The sequence below is a fragment of the Neoarius graeffei genome, chromosome 27 (assembly GCF_027579695.1).
Source record: "Neoarius graeffei isolate fNeoGra1 chromosome 27, fNeoGra1.pri, whole genome shotgun sequence".
Lineage (NCBI taxonomy): Eukaryota > Metazoa > Chordata > Actinopteri > Siluriformes > Ariidae > Neoarius > Neoarius graeffei.
Window position 1 is genome coordinate 10124676 of NC_083595.1, and position 19443 is coordinate 10144118.

At 48.9% G+C, this 19443-nt stretch overlaps 1 protein-coding gene across 1 annotated transcript in view; it reads right to left on the bottom strand.

Annotated features, from left to right (window-relative positions):
- The window catches only part of LOC132874802 (complement C3-like), a 73383-nt gene that overhangs the window by 9624 nt on the left and 44316 nt on the right, over positions 1-19443 (bottom strand). The window lies entirely within an intron of this gene.

Sequence of the window (19443 nt, forward strand, 5' to 3'; positions counted from 1 at the left end):
ACAGGGGCAACAAAAGACTGAAAAAGTTGTGTAATGCTAAAAAAAACCAAAAAACTAATTAGGTTAATTGGCAACAGGTCAGTAACATGATTGGGTATAAAAAAAGAGCATCCCAGACATAGACATATAAACATAGACGCCGCCCTCTGCGTAGAATCATACGTCATCCTCGCCGCCATATTGGATGTGGCAAAGTGGAGATTCTTCAACCGTCTCTGGTATAGACCCCTTCGCATGTTTGTAAACAAACCGACCGTTGCCAGGATGCGCGCGCAGCCTGGACCCAGAAACAATGGCGCTGCCCATAGACCGGCATTATGAGCTGTCAGATTATGCAAAACAATTGTCGTTACAAGATCGAGAATGCTACATAAATAAGTTAACTCTAACAAGTGGACATCGCCTACCGGATCCGTATTTAATTAAAGAGTGGACGGACGATGTTAGTAAGTTCCCTGGTATACAATGGCCAGATATATACTCGTACCTTATTGACAAGACTTCAGTGTGCAGGAGGTAATGGCATGAAAGGAATGATAGTGTAAAGAGTGCAGCTAAGAGAAATCAGAGCTGCGTAAAAAGCGAGAGGCAGAGAGCAGAAATGAAACTGAACGGGGCGGGAGCTAGGCTAGAGCAGTCAACGCAAGTTGGCATTTAGAGTGAGGGCACACAATTTTACCTTTCCATCCTTGCTTTAAAATTGTGATTTTCAGCATACACAAATAATGATGGCATAAAATCTGGACTGCTTGAGTCAAGCGAGACCTCTCCTACAAACAAAATTGCATGCAAAGCTAAGTTAACATGCTAACAATATTCATTACATTGTGTAACTATGACCCAGCTAATCAGACAAACGTTACCAAAGTATTTTGCTACATCAATAAACGAAGACTAGAAAGAATAAAAAAGAAAGATTTAATAAATAGCCTGATCTTACCTGTGATGAAGTGGGCGCTGCAAACCCGCGCATTTTTGATGGTGCTTTCATCCCAGTCTACATGTTTGATGGCTTGTAGCCATAGACGGCGGCGATTTTTTTGGAATGGGTGAGATCCTGCTGGAATTCTGAACATTTTAACCCCATCACTGCTACGATTCTGACACCCGACAACACAACAACTAGGCATCGCTGAGTCTTTTTTGGGTCCAGGCTGCGCGCGCAATTTCCGTTTACGTATGAATGACGTTTACTGCGAAGGGGTCTATAGCGTCTAGACAGTAGCCGAGAATAAAGATGCCTCATTCATGTGCTGCGTTTAACTGTACCAACAGGTTTACTGTCCAAACGAGATCACATGGGATTACCTTTCACAGGTGAGACTGGAAAAATACTTTTCATTGTATTTGGTCATTAAAACGTAATTTTATGAACAGATTTTTCTGACTTTGTGGCTAATATGAAGTCTTGCGCATAATAGCTGCTCGGCGAAACCTGTCTCGAAACAACGAAGTATTTCCTTCGTAACTACGCTGACTGTTGTTAGTTGCTTAGCTAACTTTTCACATACTATGTAGGTTTCCCAAAAATAAAGACATGAAAAAGCAGTGGGAGACAGCTGTGTGATGGGAAGGGTTTTCTGCTACTCCGTCATCCATGCTCTGCAGTGAACACTTCAGAACGGAGGATTTGGACAGAACAGGTCAGACAGTCAGGATCAGAGAGGGATCGCAGACTATTTATAACCATCACATTAAAAGTTATATGTGTTGTTTTGATGCCTGTTTGTTTCCCACATATATACGTGTGTGTCTTAATGGGTGAATAAAAGGTATTGAGTTATATATTATTGTAGAAAGGGGCTTTATGAAGTTCAGTCCATTTACTTGCATTGGTTTACGGGGAAGATTTGCCACATCCAATATGGCAGACACTCTGACGTATCCCAGCAACGGGCCACCCAGCTCAATGCGGCGTCTATGTTTATATGTCTATGATCCCAGAGAAGTGGAGTCTCTCAGAAGTAAAGAGGGGGAGGGGTTCACCGCTCTGTAAAAGACTACGTGGGCAAACAGTGCAACAGTCGAAGAATAACGTTCCTCAATGTGAAATTGCAAATAATTTGGGGATCACATCATCAATGGTACATATCATTAAAAGATTCAGAGAATCTGGAGCAATCTCTGTATGCAAGAGACAAGGCTGAAAACTGAAATTGGATGCCTGTGATCTTCAGGCCCTCAGGTGGCACTGCATTAAAATCAGACACGTGTCTGTAGTGAAAATCACTGTATGGGCTCAGGAACACTTCAGAAAACCATCATCTATGAAAACAGTTTATTACTGCATCCACAAATGCAAGTTAAAACCATATTGTAGCAATTCCTGATGTGGGTGGAGCACAGAAGCACGGTAGGCGAGAGTTGACAGTCACACAAAAACTCTTTATTCCACTTATTTTAGCTTTTCAGCATTCTTTCACTCCCTCACTCACTCAACACGTACACATGTGTAGGTTGAATTGGGATTAATTAAATTATAAATTATGTGATAATTGATAATTAAATTAATCAATTTATAAATAAAGATCAGTCTCATAAAATCTTAAATTATTAATCTTAATACTCACCGTGAATGGTTACACTCAAGATTAATGGTAGCTCTGTATTAGATGGGAAACCCAGTTGTATACAAAAGCTAAATTCTGAAGGAAAAAGGAGTTCTAAATAGTTGACCTTGTGAATAAACAACAGGAACAAGTAAAATGCAATTCAATTTTATTAGCTTTTATTTGTCTACTACTCACTAATAATAATAAACTCAAAATACATTCAATGTCAGCAAAGGTAATAACAAGACAAAACAATGGAACAATTACACCTGGACTATAAATTTGAGGGAAAGAGAGAGAGAAAGAGATAGAAGGAAAAAAAAAAAAGAAAAGAATCCCTTGTGTGTGCGTGTGTGTGAGGCTAGGGCAAGCCGATGCGTGTGTGTGTGTGTGTGTGTGTGTGACCTAGCTTGTCGTTAGCTAAAACAAAGGAATGTTAGCTAAAACAAAGGAATGTTAGCTAAATAGAACAAAGGATTAGCTCTGTGGCTAATGTGTGCTTTGTGTAGGTATCTGTGGGCAGATGCTAATGCTAGCCACTCTGGCAATGCTTAAACAAAATGGCGGTCAGTGCCTAGGTGTCGTATCACAGGTAACTCAATGAGGAAGGTATCAAAATGGCGTCGGAAAAATGGCGCCTGCAGGCCTAGTCGAGAACACAAGCCTACCAGCTAGCAATAAGTTGCTAAGGAGAATCTGACCACGCTACAGCTGGATCCAAACACTGCACTTAACAACAATTTCCAACAGACTATCTAGGCAAAGAACTCAACGCGAGAGAGAGAGAAAGAGTGTGAGAGAGTGTGTATATGTGTTGGATGGAGAGAACTAGGCCTTGTAGCGGTCTAGCCTCGGAGCTTAAAATAACAAACTTGTCGCTGCGCTGCTAATCAGATAGGGAAGCTAGCAATGGAGTTAAGGAAAGATATCATGCAAGATACCCTGTCTAACAAGTTCAAAGAAAAAAAACAGAACAGAACCAAAACAAACAATAAAAACAAACAAAAACAATAAAAACAAACAAACAAACAATAAAAACAAACAAACACCTTCCGTGTCTGAGCGGGTATGCTAAATAGCTCAAAGCTTAAACATGACCCTAACAACCATCTGAATAAGCTACAAATTAAAAATTTGCCCAAGTGCCTACTCAATGCGATGGAAGTTCTTTCTCCGATGTCCGCGCTGAGGGTCGCAGTCCGAGGAGAGGAGGTTAGCGGCGCGTTGCGTCCAACCGCGGCTAACGAAGCAGGGAGATGAAGGCCTAGCTGGCCCACAGTGCTTCAGGAGAAACCTCCGGTGATGCGTCGACGAGAAAAAGGCTGAGAGGAGCGAAGCTGTCCGCAAATGCCTCTTAGCGTGGAAAACTACTTAACTGTAGTTAAACTTTGCAAAGGTTTAGAATCGAAACCACTATATCGCTGAAACTTAGCGGGTCGTTCAAAAGTTCGGCCGAAACTAATTTGAACAGGCTGTTCTCAGACAATAGCGGTTAGTCTCAACACTGTAGGCGAGCGTGCCTACAGTCCGTCCGACCACTCCAGTAGTCAGAACATGAGAGAGCGAATCGAGGCGCTCTCGATACAGTTAAAGCAGTTCCACTTCACGTCACATCCGGGTGGAGCGCGCAAGGAAATTGTGGGATCGTTATAGGGGGCGCTGGCGAGTTACCAACATTCCCCCCTTGGCCATAGGCGCTGAAAGGAGTGATACCCTATGGGCACATGGTGTTTAGTCTGCGACCCACGGTCCCTAGTAATCCACAATGAGGTAGTTCCAAGGGTCCTTTCTGTGAAAAGTCTTTCAGACACAGTTCAACAGTTCAATTCATTTCATACAGTCCATAAGATGCATAGGCACTTGGGCATGAAAGCATAGGCACTTGGACATGAAAACAATTACACTATGGCTACTTAACTACCTTCTACATACAATATTTCACACAGCAAACAAAAATAATCAAAACTCCATAAAGGAAAATGGAAAAGAGGGGTTAGTTAGCGTGTTAGCAAGCCTACTCTTCAAGAAAGTTAGTGGAGGCCTTAGGCCTGATGGAGAATCGGACAATGCCACGATCTAATTTCTCAGGTGCGTAGATCGTTTTGTCCAGTTTGCGGTGTAGTGTCAGTATGTACCTGTGTAGAGTGATGGCTATGAAGACTGTGATAACCCAACCGCTAGCTAGAAATCCCAGCGCAATTCGGCTTATTAAAGATCCTTGATCGGACGAAGGGTTTGCGCGGTTATTCAAGAAAGTGGTAGCGATGCCAGTGGGCTTAAGATCGAATTGCACGGTTTTGGTCCCTTCCAGCAGTAGTTGTGCTTGGAGGGTGGAGTTTATCTCAAGTTCGTGACCTGGGAAGGCATCGGGCATTTCTATCTCGGTCTCATACTGGTCAGCGCTAAGGTGATGGAGGGTGATGTCACCCACGTGAACAGTGGCTCCTAGTGGGACACTTAGGAGAGAGGTTTCGTTAGGGATCTTCATTCTAGTGGCAGTGTTATGTTGATCATATGATACCAGAATCTCAGTTTGGGGAGTGTTGATTAGCCACCGATTACCAGCTCTTTCTACTCTAGTTCCTATTCCTTCATCTTTAATAGACAATTTGCCTGCACACTTCTGCTCGGGGACTTTTGTCAATCCACAGAGACGGTCTGTGGTGTCTCGGATAAAGGGATTGCTGGGGCAGACCCAGTGGATATCTTTGGTAGAGATGCACATGTCTAAGTTAGGGACGAGGTAGATAGAGGGGTTGTCATCGTGATAGGCTATGGTGGGAGGTGTCTGCAAACGTACGTGTACGTCGTTGTTCCAGAAACCTACATTAAGGACAGATTTGATTCTGTATATGTTTTGCCGTTCAATAACGGGGAGATTGAGGATGAAGCCTATTTCTAGGTTTTGAGGGTTCACAAAAATGGGGATAGCACTGCCAAGACTATAAGCCAGATGAATCTGTGATGAGTAAACGTTAGTCGTGGTAGTAGATCGGAGTATGCTGTCAACCATGCTGAGGGGTATCAAATATGGTGGGATTTTACCTCCACTCAGGGTGCTGAGAGAGCTACTTACTTCTCTCATCAGGTCCTGCATTAGGTCTCGGATTACTCGGACGTACTTGACTTCGCTTCTCATGATTGTCGCTAGCCTGTCTACGGCATGTACTGTGTTCTTGATTAATGTAGAATGCATGTTAACGGTTAGTATGGTTCCCTGCAGGGTTTTGCCTAGGCCCTGCAGCTCCTCCTGTTGAGTTAGTAGTCTACCCTGGATTTCTGGCATTTCTTCCTTAAGAATGTTCATTTCTCGTTTGACCGCGGTTAGGCTAACGGTGTTAACGGCAGAGAGGCCCATTGAGAACAGAGAGCCAATGGCGGATGCAGCAGTAAGTAGTCCTCCGAGGAACCGTTTAGGGCGTGTTTTGCCGCTGAGTTCCTCCTCAGTGACTATGAACTTCTGTAACTGTTCGAGCATGTGAACTGTGGTACGCTTGGCGTGTTCGATGTTGGACCCAATCTCGGAGTCAGGCCCGGTTTCGAGGTTTGTTTGTGTGGGCGATCTAAAATGCTTACGGTACACGTCCCAAGGATCGAGGCGGGTGTACACGCGCTGGGTATGGACGCGGCAATTGGTGAGGAGCAGTCCTGGGGCATCTTGGAGAACAATGCCACTCGGCGGACCTGGTTCCACTATGTTACCGGCCAATGTGGTCTGCAGGACTAGGAAGATGCCGAGGATCCAGAGAGGGGCCATTCTGCAACATACAGGAGTTTGTTATTCCGATTTGAGTGGTAACGAGGGTGGTTACTTATAGATGCACGCTTATGGATTGAGAGGCATGCAACTAAGTTGGGCAGGCTATAACTTATTGTTTGTCCACCCCCCTATGGAGTGTGGACTGCTCAAAAAGCTTTATTTGGTTGCTATGGACCCATCTATACGAAGGCGCCTGGCTGGGCTTCGAAGTTTTGATGCGGTAGGCGACGGGGGACAGTTTACCGACGATTTCGAAAGGGCCGGACCAACGGGGTAAGAATTTTCTGGCTACTCCTACCGGTTTGGTGAAATTGAAGTATAGGACTCTGTCGCCTACTTCGTACTCACGGTGTGTCGCCTTTCTGTCGTAGTAAGCTTTCTGTCCTTTTGCACTCTTTTCGAGGTGTTCCTGGGCCCACGCAAATGTGGCCTGCAAGTGGCGTTGCAAGTCGGTGACGTACTGGTGTGCGGTGTACGCAGTGGCAACGCTTAGGTCCTCTGGTCGGTAGAGGAGGTGTAAGGGAAGAACCATTTCACGGCCAGTCATCATTTCGAACGGGGTGACTCCGGTGGTGCGGTGAGGAGTGGACCGAATGGCCATCAGCACCAGAGGGAGTTTGATGTCCCAATCTTTGCCATGGTGACTCACATACTTGCGAAGCATGCTCACGATGGTTTGGTTGGCGCGTTCGACCTGACCGGAAGACTGAGGATGATACGCGATGTGGAATTTTGCCTCGACTCCGAGCATCTCCCACAACACTCTCATGACCTCTGCGGTGAAATGAGTACCTCGGTCGGAATCAATGGATAGGGGCAAGCCCCAACGGCTGAACACATGGTTCATAAGAAGGAGAGCGGTGGTCTCTGCGGTTTCGTTTGGGGCGGGCAAGCATTCCACCCACTTCGTGAACGCGCAAGTGACGGTCAGGAGGTACTTATTACCTCGAGCTGATTTCGGCACCGGTCCGACCCAGTCTATCTGGAGATTAGACCAGGGGAATGAGATGCCTTTGCTTTGCAGTGGGGCGCGGTTCAACGGTTGGGCTGGTCGGAATTGGCAGCAAATCAAGCACCCTTTAACATACTCGGTAACGTCCTGAATCATGAAGGGCCAATAGACAATCTGTTGGAGTGTCTGGTAGGTCGCCTGAGCGTTCCTATGGCCCCCGCACGGGCTGTCGTGAGCGTACTGCAACATGACCCCCCTATGATCTGTGGGCACGACCCACCGGGGAGGTCCCTGGTTGCGTGGTGTGTACACCAGGAGTCCTTTCTCGAGTTTTAAGCCGTTTTTGAGATTGTGAAGGTGATTTAAGTCTCGGGACTGTTGCAACTCTTGTGGGGAAATTGGGGACGCCACGGGGTCCGCCAGGAACTTACGGATTTGGTGGATCACGGGGTCCCTTTCCTGCATAGACACCAGGTCGGCATCCTGGGGCAGTCGGCCGAGTTGCACTGTTCCTGCTTGGGGTACTGCGTCAGTTTGACCTGCTCTAGCCTGTCGGCGAGTAATCGCGGTTACGTCATGGCGTGGCGTCTCGGGAAGCCATGGCGGCTGGAATTCCCAAAGGGGGCCGTCTACGGCTCCCGCTTTGGCGAGGCCATCTGCCTCATCGTTACCGACTTTGTCAGGTCCTGGGACTTGAGAATGTCCCTTCACCTTCTTCCAATAGACGCACATTCCCTGTTCGGTTACGAGTCGATCGCATGCTAGGAAGAGTTCGGAGTGTTTCACTTCCTTGCCCCTTGCATTTTTCATGTCCTGCACCTTCCACGAGGGAAAGTGTGAGACGAAGCTATGCCTGGCATAATTTGAATCAGAGCAGAGGACTAACCGCTTGATGTTCTCACGGGCAGCTTGTTGCAGGACGATGAGCACGGCTGCTACCTCCGCATATTGGCTAGTCTTAGCCCCAAGTCGGTGTTGGTATTTCCCTTGTATAGGGCCGTTCGCCCATACGATACCGACACCGGCTTGGACTTTGCGTTCATGATGGAATGAGCATCCATCTATGTAAGCGGTGGGGAGGTCTTTGCAGACGTTCTCGTCATAGTAGTGGTGGTCGGAGGGGAGAGCAGGTACGGTTGTTAGTTCGGTTTGATCCGGACTATTCTCGCAGTCGCAATGCTGGCATTCCGCCAGGCCTCGGCCAAGCGCCATCTTGTGGTTCTGGGCGTACTTCACCTCGACGTCGTAGCCCTGTAGTGCCATCATCCAAGCTGCGATGCGACTGTTCGAAACTCTTCCCTCTCTCAGCCTCTGGCTGTTCAAGAACGAGACCGGTTGATGATTGGTCTCTATCACCGCCTTCTGGCCACCAATGTAACTGCGAAAGTGTTCAACGGCCCAGACCGTGGCCAGCAGGGCTTTTTCGCAGTCTGAAAATTTAAACTCCACAGCACTGAGGGGCCGACTGGCGTATGCTACGACACGGCGATCTTTGTCATGCTGCTGTGACAGTGCAGCGCTCAGGCAGTGGGTGGAGAAACTAGCCTCCAAGAAGAACGGTTTGTCTTTGTCGGGATACGCGAGGCAGGGAGCGGAGCAGAGCTTCTGCTTCATGCTCTTGAACGCGAGTTCTTGAGGGTCACTCCACTGGAAGGGTTTATCCTTCCGGAGGAGCTCGGTGAGCGGTCGTGCTATGTCCGCGTAGTCCTCAATGAACTGTCGGGAGTAGTTGCAGACCCCTAAGAAGCTCCTGAGTTCGGGTACGTTGGATGGGGCTTTGATGTCTTGGATAGCCCGCACCCTCCCTGACTGGGGTTCAATGCCATCTGGCCCGACGCACAGTCCAACGTATTCAACTTTGGTGCGACACCACTGCCCTTTGGTGACAGAGAGCTTCGCTCCTGCTCTGGACAGCTGAGACAGAACATGGCGTATCTCTTCGAGGTGTGCATCAAAAGTCTGTGACCTAATGAGGATGTCATCGACATAGATCAAGTTGCCACGAGCTGCGGCATCGCTCATTGCCTTATGCAAGAAGATGTTGAATTCAGCGGGGGAGTTCGCGTAGCCGAACGGACATCGGTTGAAAGTTAGCTGGCGGTTCCCAAAGGAAAAGGCCAGCTTGTGCTGGTCAGCTGGATCCACGCGCATGGTCCAGAATCCACTCGCCACGTCGGCGGTGGAGAAGAACTTTGCACCCTTCACCTTGGCAAGTTCTTGATCCAGATGGATCATGGGCCATCTTGACAAGGGCACTTGCTTGTTCAGCTGCCTATAGTCAATGGTGAGACGCCACTTGCCGTTCGGTTTCAGCACTGGCCATAAGGGGGAGTTGTAAGTCGAGTTACACTCACGAATGATCTGCTTTTCCAGCAGAGTGTCCAGTGTTTCTTGTATTGAGTCGTATGCGGCTAACGGGATTTTGTATTGCCGCACGAACGTCGGTGGAGCGTTCGGATCTGTTGGGATTCGGACGGTGTGGATGTCCGTGACTCCGCAGTCATTGGAATCTCGCGCCCAGATCGCCTTGAAGTCGTAGAACAGTTCACGGAGCTGTCGTCTCTGGGTGTCCGTGGTCAGGCTGTCAGCTTTCACCAGCTGTTGTTGAACTTCTCGTTCGAAGCCTGGGTACGGTTCACCTAGAGCTGAATCGACGACCTCAGTTGCAGGGGTGTCGTTGCTCGATTGCGTGGCAAGAGCGTACACCAGCATGTGTTTCGGGGTGTCAGTTCTGGTCATGACTATGCGCTCGTCGCGAAGCATGTCGTGAGGTTCGACGTGGATCATGTGGAAAGGAAGAGTGATCCAGGGAGGTTCCACTGGATCGGAATGAGTGTCCGGCGTTGGCAGCTCACCGATGACTGGAATGGTGAGTTCAAAGTCATGGAATGCCTGGTCTATCAGAAGGCCTAAAGGCCGACGGGCGGGGATCGTGATGGCGTCCCGCGTGGAGTTTTGAACCAGGAGGTAAGCGGAACGATGACTCACTTCAAGCAGCGGAGTCCCACACACGGCTAAATCGAGCTCCATGAAGAATCTGAGAGGCTGGAAGAACGCCTGGGGGCTACGAAACTGTTGGTCTTTCATGATGACCAGCTTAAGAGGGGAACCAGCAGTCCTAGCGGGAATGACAATGTCAAATTCGCTAGTGACATGGCAGGCTTGGGGAATCGTTTGTCCTGACCGCATTTGTTCCGGGTCAGCTTGGAACGGGTGCTTAGCAGCGTCGGCTTGGGTCCAGATGACCCGGTTGACTAGGTCCAGTTGGGCTCCCAGTCTGACCAAGATGTCTGCCCCAATGACCAGTGGGTCAGGAAGTCCGGGGACGACACTCAAGAAATGAAGGAATTCTCTCTGACCGATGGCGAGCGACACGGCGCAGACGCCTGTGGCTTTGATGGGGCTCTGGGGTTGTTCGGCTGACAGTAGCCGGTGGCTCTTCTGCACAAAGACAGCGGAAGGAGTGCTCTGACGCACTATGTCGAACCACGTTTGGCTGATGGCTGACTTCTCTGACCAAAGCGCTAACCTGACGGCAGGTGCCGTGACGCCGTTGACAGCAATGTTGCCAGATATCCAGGGGTAGTACCTGGTTGGGGCAGATTCGCCAAGAAAGCAAAGGAAAGACGGGTGGCCATCAAGCGCGTTGCGGTTGAGAGGAGTGTCGGTTGAGTTTGGTGCGTCTTGACTCGGCTCAGGGTGGAGCGGAGTGGTCTCGAGGTTCTCGGGGACCTGCCCTGACTCAGCTATCGGTGGAGTAGCCTCCACCCTAACTTCATCGCAACAGGCTCGATCGTGACGACGAGGATCTGGGGTCTGTGGGGACGCGACCTGGGCCCACAGTTGCCCACGACGACAGTCAATGAGGGGCGCTAGCCTATCTAGTAGGTCTTGGCCAATGAGGAACGGTTCTACACCAACAGAGCAGATGTAAGTGGGGTGAGTGATGGACATGCCCTGGAAGGTGAGTTCTAACCATGCAATGGTTGTTACTGGGGCTTGATTCTGGGTGAAGCTAACCAAGTTGACGTCACAACGTTCAGTTCTGATGGGTCTACCTTGCGCGCGCCGCGCATCAGAAACCTCTGCGAAGACTTTGGAACACATCAGGGTGATTTCTGACCCGGTATCTAAGACAGCTTGGAGGGAAACGTTGCCTTCTACCACAACTGGGGTATAGATACGCTTGGCGTTGCCTTTCCTAACCAAATCTCCAAGAAACTGCGTCAGGGGTGCATCCTGCGGGTCAGGCTTCACTAACGGAGGGGGTGGTTTCAACTCATCGCTGCCTATTGGGCAGGGATCCTTTCCCCACCCCACGAGGTAGACACGCGGTGGTGGTGGGGATGGGTCCCGGCCTAGTCATGCTGACGGTTCGTCCCTGTCCTTGCTCGGCTTACCCTTCCTGTTCTTATTGCTCAGCAGTTGTTTAACTCGTGCTAATTCGGTCCTCAGTTCTGCCATCCCAAGCAGCTCTTGGTTGGCTTGTTTAATCCGTGCTAATTCAGCCCTCAGTTCTGCCATCCCAAGTGGCTCTTGGTTGGCTTGTTTAGCGGTAGCTAGCTTAGGGCTCCGCTCCCTTCGAGAGGAGTTGCGATGGGGCCTTGACTGTCCGCTATTCTGAGATTTAGGGCCGTGACTGCCAGGTTTGCGGTTACCTTGTCCTTTGGCGTTGGAGCCCTGTTCCCCCTTGGCTCCAGCTTGTCGAACTTTCCAGTTACCTTTGGGTTGACTCGACGTCTGGTGGCCGGGGTTTGGGTTCGCCCAAGGGGGCCCGCGGTTTGGGGCTTCACCCCCTTCTAGGCCTAAGGACTGATCTTCCTGCTCATATAGGCTGAGGACTCTGGGATCGTCCTCGTGGCGGTCTGTGGGTCGGACGAACGTCTCCCACGTTAGTTGTGCGGTGCGACGCATTTCTCTCATAGTATGGGGGCGCTGGCGACACGCGAGTGTTACTTGGTTACGGATGCACGGGTGAAGGTTATGGAGGAAGAGAGACTTGAAGTTGCGATCTTCCTCTAGCCCGGGCTCGCTTCTGCCCTGAAAGTACGCTGCGCGGAGCCGACGGTAGTACTCGCGAGGGTGTTCGCTTCGTTTCTGTCTGATCAGAATAGCACCCATCGTCGCAGCAGTCTCGTCCTCGTACAACGAGTATTCCTCTTTCAAGTACTTACGTATTTTCTTGTAGTTGTCGAGGACTGACTGCGGTAGGGTCTCAACGAATGCTCGTACGCCGCTACCTAAAGTTTTCCAGACTAGTCTGGCCTTTTCATGCGACGTAGCCTCTGGCAGGTCCAGGAGGCTACGCTCGATTTCCCGGAAATAATCATTAACGCTTCGGTGTCTATGATTTTCCGGCTCAAAACGCTCTATGTCTTTCGCAAGGACGTCGATTTGGCGGATCCTAGTTTTGCGTTCTGCGACGAGGCGTTTTGATTTTGACCCGTAGGGGTCCTCGCTGTCTTCGCTATTTGAGCTGCTCTCATATCGCCTATGTCTGCGTTTCGGCTTGTAGGCGGCCTCTCCGTCAGAGGAGTCTGAGGGTACGTAGCGCGGCGTTTTCTGCGGGCTAGAGGCTGCAGCGATATTGAAGCGTGAGGGGGTGTAGTGGGGAGTAAAGTAAAAACTCCCAGCGCCACGAGGTGGCGATCGCGCGACTTTCACGCGAGTTGAGCTTGAGTGCGGTGTCTGATCTACCGTTCTAAGCTCAGGTTCTTCCTCCTCCAGAGCGGAACTCTGTTCTTGGGAGGGTTTGGCCGATCCCTCATCTGAGCGACGTGCTTGCGTCACTTCTTCTCTGAGGTATTCTATTTCGCGCTTTAGTTCATCTTGTGTGGCTCTCAGGCCCACGAGGCTACTCTCCGCGCTTTCTGCTCTCCTTTGAGCTTCGGCCAGTTGTCGTTTTAGTGTTCTTTTCTCTTGTTCGAGGGTCATACACACATGTTCCATTTCCTTATAGTAGATCATGAACAATTTGGGTAGCCCTTCTGGAAGAGTCATAGTACGCTCCTTAAGTTCCCTAACGGCTATGTGTATTTCATCAAAGCGAGCCTTTTGGTCCAGATCACAGAAGTAATTTCTCCTATCCTCCGGGACTTGGCCTAAATCGCCTACAACGTCGAAGAGAGAGAGGAGGGGCCCTTCTGACTCCCTTGATGGGGAACGCGACATTTTGTTCGAAATGTATTAATTAACTTAAAGGAAATTAATACTAGGGGTTGATTAGGTTAGAATTTAATTTAATCCAAGTTGCTAAATAATTGATGTGGTTTCTTAGCTACTTTGTTTTCACTAATGTTTCACTTGTATTAATTAGCTCAATTAATAATTAGTTAACAATAATGATTATTATTATTAATAATATTAATTAAGTACTTGGATTAGATATTACTCTAATGTACTAATCAATTAAACCAGTTTATCAGCTAACTGTGGTTGGCAGCTGAATTTCAGTTCTGTGATTAACACACTGTTAATGATTCACCATTAAAGTCATCTGTGTTATACCTTGGCAGTTGATTTTGGGTATACAGCAGTTTACAAGTTATTGTTGAGAAATTCACAAGGTCATTAAACTATGCCTCACACGGGGCACCACTTTAATGTAGGTTGAATTGGGATTAATTAAATTATAAATTATGTGATAATTGATAATTAAATTAATCAATTTATAAATAAAGATCAGTCTCATAAAATCTTAAATTATTAATCTTAATACTCACCGTGAATGGTTACACTCAAGATTAATGGTAGCTCTGTATTAGATGGGAAACCCAGTTGTATACAAAAGCTAAATTCTGAAGGAAAAAGGAGTTCTAAATAGTTGACCTTGTGAATAAACAACAGGAACAAGTAAAATGCAATTCAATTTTATTAGCTTTTATTTGTCTACTACTCACTAATAATAATAAACTCAAAATACATTCAATGTCAGCAAAGGTAATAACAAGACAAAACAATGGAACAATTACACCTGGACTATAAATTTGAGGGAAAGAGAGAGAGAAAGAGATAGAAGGAAAAAAAAAAAAGAAAAGAATCCCTTGTGTGTGCGTGTGTGTGAGGCTAGGGCAAGCCGATGCGTGTGTGTGTGTGTGTGTGTGTGTGTGTGTGTGTGACCTAGCTTGTCGTTAGCTAAAACAAAGGAATGTTAGCTAAAACAAAGGAATGTTAGCTAAATAGAACAAAGGATTAGCTCTGTGGCTAATGTGTGCTTTGTGTAGGTATCTGTGGGCAGATGCTAATGCTAGCCACTCTGGCAATGCTTAAACAAAATGGCGGTCAGTGCCTAGGTGTCGTATCACAGGTAACTCAATGAGGAAGGTATCAAAATGGCGTCGGAAAAATGGCGCCTGCAGGCCTAGTCGAGAACACAAGCCTACCAGCTAGCAATAAGTTGCTAAGGAGAATCTGACCACGCTACAGCTGGATCCAAACACTGCACTTAACAACAATTTCCAACAGACTATCTAGGCAAAGAACTCAACGCGAGAGAGAGAGAGAGAGAAAGAGTGTGAGAGAGTGTGTATATGTGTTGGATGGAGAGAACTAGGCCTTGTAGCGGTCTAGCCTCGGAGCTTAAAATAACAAACTTGTCGCTGCGCTGCTAATCAGATAGGGAAGCTAGCAATGGAGTTAAGGAAAGATATCATGCAAGATACCCTGTCTAACAAGTTCAAAGAAAAAAAACAGAACAGAACCAAAACAAACAATAAAAACAAACAAAAACAATAAAAACAAACAAACAAACAATAAAAACAAACAAACACCTTCCGTGTCTGAGCGGGTATGCTAAATAGCTCAAAGCTTAAACATGACCCTAACAACCATCTGAATAAGCTACAAATTAAAAATTTGCCCAAGTGCCTACTCAATGCGATGGAAGTTCTTTCTCCGATGTCCGCGCTGAGGGTCGCAGTCCGAGGAGAGGAGGTTAGCGGCGCGTTGCGTCCAACCGCGGCTAACGAAGCAGGGAGATGAAGGCCTAGCTGGCCCACAGTGCTTCAGGAGAAACCTCCGGTGATGCGTCGACGAGAAAAAGGCTGAGAGGAGCGAAGCTGTCCGCAAATGCCTCTTAGCGTGGAAAACTACTTAACTGTAGTTAAACTTTGCAAAGGTTTAGAATCGAAACCACTATATCGCTGAAACTTAGCGGGTCGTTCAAAAGTTCGGCCGAAACTAATTTGAACAGGCTGTTCTCAGACAATAGCGGTTAGTCTCAACACTGTAGGCGAGCGTGCCTACAGTCCGTCCGACCACTCCAGTAGTCAGAACATGAGAGAGCGAATCGAGGCGCTCTCGATACAGTTAAAGCAGTTCCACTTCACGTCACATCCGGGTGGAGCGCGCAAGGAAATTGTGGGATCGTTATAGGGGGCGCTGGCGAGTTACCAACACATGCGTTGTGGTCAGGAGAGAGCCCCTTTTCTCTGCTGTCCCCCTCCTTTTATGCTCCGTCCCTGTAACAAACACACACACTCCTCTCCTCTCTCTCTCTCTCTCTCCCCCCTTCTGTTCCTCGCCCTCGCCCCATTCCCCCACCGCAGAGGCGGGGTCCGGCTCCACCCCAGCCGGCCCGTCACACCTGCGGTGTCCTTCCGTTTCCTACTTCCATGTCTGTATCTTTACCCCCTCAGGTGAGTGATCTCCGGAACACCGGTGCAAAGATGCTGGCGCTGCGGGGAACCGGGGCACCTCCAGCATCAGTGCTCGGCGATGGAGGTGGGCGCGGTGGTCCGGATCCCCGACGCGCCAGAGACCACCCTCGATCGGGCCGGAGCGTATCGCATACCGGTGAGTATCCAAGGGGATACGTATCAGGCTTTGGTGGACTCCGGCTGTAATCAGACCTCAATCCACCAAAGCCTAGTGCAAGACGAGGCATTGGGAAGAGCACAGTTGGTGAAGGTGTTGTGTGTGCACGGGGATGTTCACAACTACCCTTTAGTGTCGGTCCTAAGGGATGGGTGAACGCCATTCCGAAGGGCGGGGAGATGGCCTCCGTCGCCCCCAGCCGATCGAAAGGGCGCAGTCACTGGGGAAGACACACAAACACAGGTTAATCCCCATCAGGTGCAATGATTCCACCACTTACCTTCCCTGACTCCACCCTCCATTCACAGACCGACGCTTGGCCACGCCCCCACTGCCACAGTCTCATTTCCACATTGATTGTACAGGATCCCTCAGGATTCTTGACTTGTCAATTGCAAGCAAAAGCAAAAATGTTTACCTCCAATCTTCTCCTTTTTGCTTGAGCGTTGCTGGTTCGGCTCTGTGACAGCTTCTCCAGTCAACGCCACACCGGGATCTTCCCGTGACCTACTAGTGCAGGACCCACTATGTGGGAAATATTCCTTCAGCTTTTTAAACCCTGGCCAATCAGTACCCAAAATCAATGAGTGGGTGAGACGAGGACTAACCGCCACCTTTACTCTATGCATTTGGCCCCGGAATAGAATACAGACAGACACTAAAGGATAATTGTGAACATCCCCATGCACACACAACACTTTCAATGCTTGTACTCTCCCCAATGCCTCACCTTGCACCAGGCGTTGGTGAATTGAGGTCTGATTACAACCGGAATCCACCAAAGCGTGATATGTATTCCCTTGAACACTTACCGGTGTTCTGTAAAGTTATCCTACCTCTTGGATTTGCCCTACCAAGCCTCCTGCGCATGCGCAGAACACATGACGTCATATCTTGGAATTGAGACCGAGTTTTGTCCTACTGCTGGGCTGATAGAAAATCGGTGAGTATTTCACCATTTGCCGATTTTTATGTTTTGTGCGTATTGGTCGAGTCTTTGGCCGAGTCAAATAAAACGGTCTGTATGAGAACTTGCTAATTCTGTCACGCAGTGGGCACTGTGCAGTCAAAGTTATGACGGGGCATCGTTTCGTTTGTTTATAAATACTGTATTTTATACGTTTCTGAATTGCAAATATGCCTACATTGTAATTATTGAATATAGCTTATTTGGTTGAGTAAATCAAACAATTTGAATGTAATATTAAAAATATTGTTAATTTTCCTGACATGCAGCACGGCTCGGCAGACGAGTCTGTTGAATTTTCCTACCCTCCTGGATTTCGCGCATGCGCAGGAGGTTTGGTAGGACAAATCCAAGAGGTAGGATAACTTTACAGAACACCGGTATGCGATACATTCTGGCCCAATCGGGGGCAGTTTCTGGTGTGTCAAGGATCCGGATCACAGCTCCCACCTCCCTTGCAGAGCTCTGACTCTGGAGCTGCTCCGACTCCCCACCGAGCCGGCACACCGGCCCAGGCTTTCCCTCTGCACTGGCGTTATGGGTGTCACTCACCTGAAGAGGAGACAACACAGAGACGGAAGAGGAAGATGGGAGGACACCATGGGTGCGACGGGCCGGCTGGGGAGGAGCCGGCCGCTGCCTCTGCAGCAGGGGAACAGGATAGGGAGGAGAATGAGAGACGGGGGGGAAGAGAGAGAGAGAAGAGAAGTGAGGGGAGATGCCTCATCTGCCTGCTGTCAGAGCCGCCTCCAGATGGTCCTCTGCCAGCTCGATGGCTCATTCCAGTGACACCGGATGATGACACTGGACCCATTCCGCTGTTCCTTACAGAAGTCAAGAGATAAACTGTTCCAGTGCCACCAGATCAATGATCTCGTTGGCATTGCGGTCTTCCACCCTCAGCCACCGCCGGCAGGCGTCTCGGAGTTGCTGGCTGAATGCAAACAGCCGGCCGACCTCCTCCAATGCCAGCATCCGGAAGTGCTGGCAATATTGTTGCGGGGAGCGACTGACCCGCTGCAGGATGGCTTTCCTCAGGTCAGCATACACCAGTCAGCTGTCAGCGCTGCGATCTGCGCCTCGCCAGTCAGGAGCGGGAGGAGGTGCGCCGCGCGCTGCTCCAGCAGCCACCCCCACGCCTCGGGTGCTTGCTCAAAGAGGGCGAGAAACGCTTCTGGATCGTCCTGCGGGCCCATCTTCGTAAGGGTGCCGGCTGCGGTGATGGTCGATGCCCCTGCTGATGCGAGCAGATGCTGGAACGCCTGGCAATCTTCCTGCTGGGCTAGCATCAAGGCTTCGAAGCATTGCTCTTATTCCTTTCGGAGGGCAATCAGCGCTTGATGCTGGTTCTGCTGGGCAGTAGCGAGGGCAAGGATGAGCTCTTCGAATGGGGAGGACTCCATGGGGTGGTTCCCTTCTGTGCGCTCCGGGTCACGGCACCACTGTAGCAATTCCTGATGTGGGTGGAGCACAGAAGCATGGCAGGCGAGAGTTGACGGTCACACACAAACTCTTTATTCCACTTATTTTAGCCTTTCAGCGTTCTTTCACTCACTCACTCACCCACTCTACACGCACACATGCGTTGTGGTCAGGAGAGAGACCCTTTTCTCTGTTCTCCCCCTCCTTTTATGCTCCATCCCTGTAACAAACACACACCCACCCACACACATTAATTGACAGCAGGTGGAATGACTTAGCCACTTACGGTACCTTCCCCGCCCCTGCCCTCCATTCACAGACTGCTGCTTGGCCACGCCCCTGCTGCCACACATATATAAACAATATCCAGAAACACTGCCACCTTCTCTGGGCCCGAGCTTGTTTATGATAGACTGAGGCGGAGTGGAAATTTGTCCTGAGGTCTGACGAATCAAAAGTAGAAATTCTTTTTAGAAATCATGGACACCACGTCCTCCAGGCTAAAGAGGAGAGGGACCATCCAGCTTGTTATCAGTGCACAGTTCAAAAGCCAGCATCTGTGATGGTATGAGGGGACATTAGTGCACATGACATGGGTAGCTTGTACATCTGGGAAGGCAACATTAATGCTGAATGATATATACACATTTCAGAGCAATATGCTGCCATCTGGACAAAATTTTTTTCAGGGAAGGCCTTCTTTCTTTCAGCAGGACAGTGTCAAACCACTTTCTGGACATATTAAAACTGCATGGCTCTGTAGTAAAAGAGTCTTGATGCTAAACTGGCCTGCCTGCAGTCCAGACCTGTCCCCCATTTAAAACTTTTGGTGCATTATGAAGCACAAAATATGACAAAGGACACCCCGAACTGTTGAGCAACTGAAATTGTATATCAGGCAAGAATGGGACAACATTTCTCTTTCAAAACTACAGCAGTTGGTCTCATCAGTTCCCAAACATTTACAGAGCGTTGT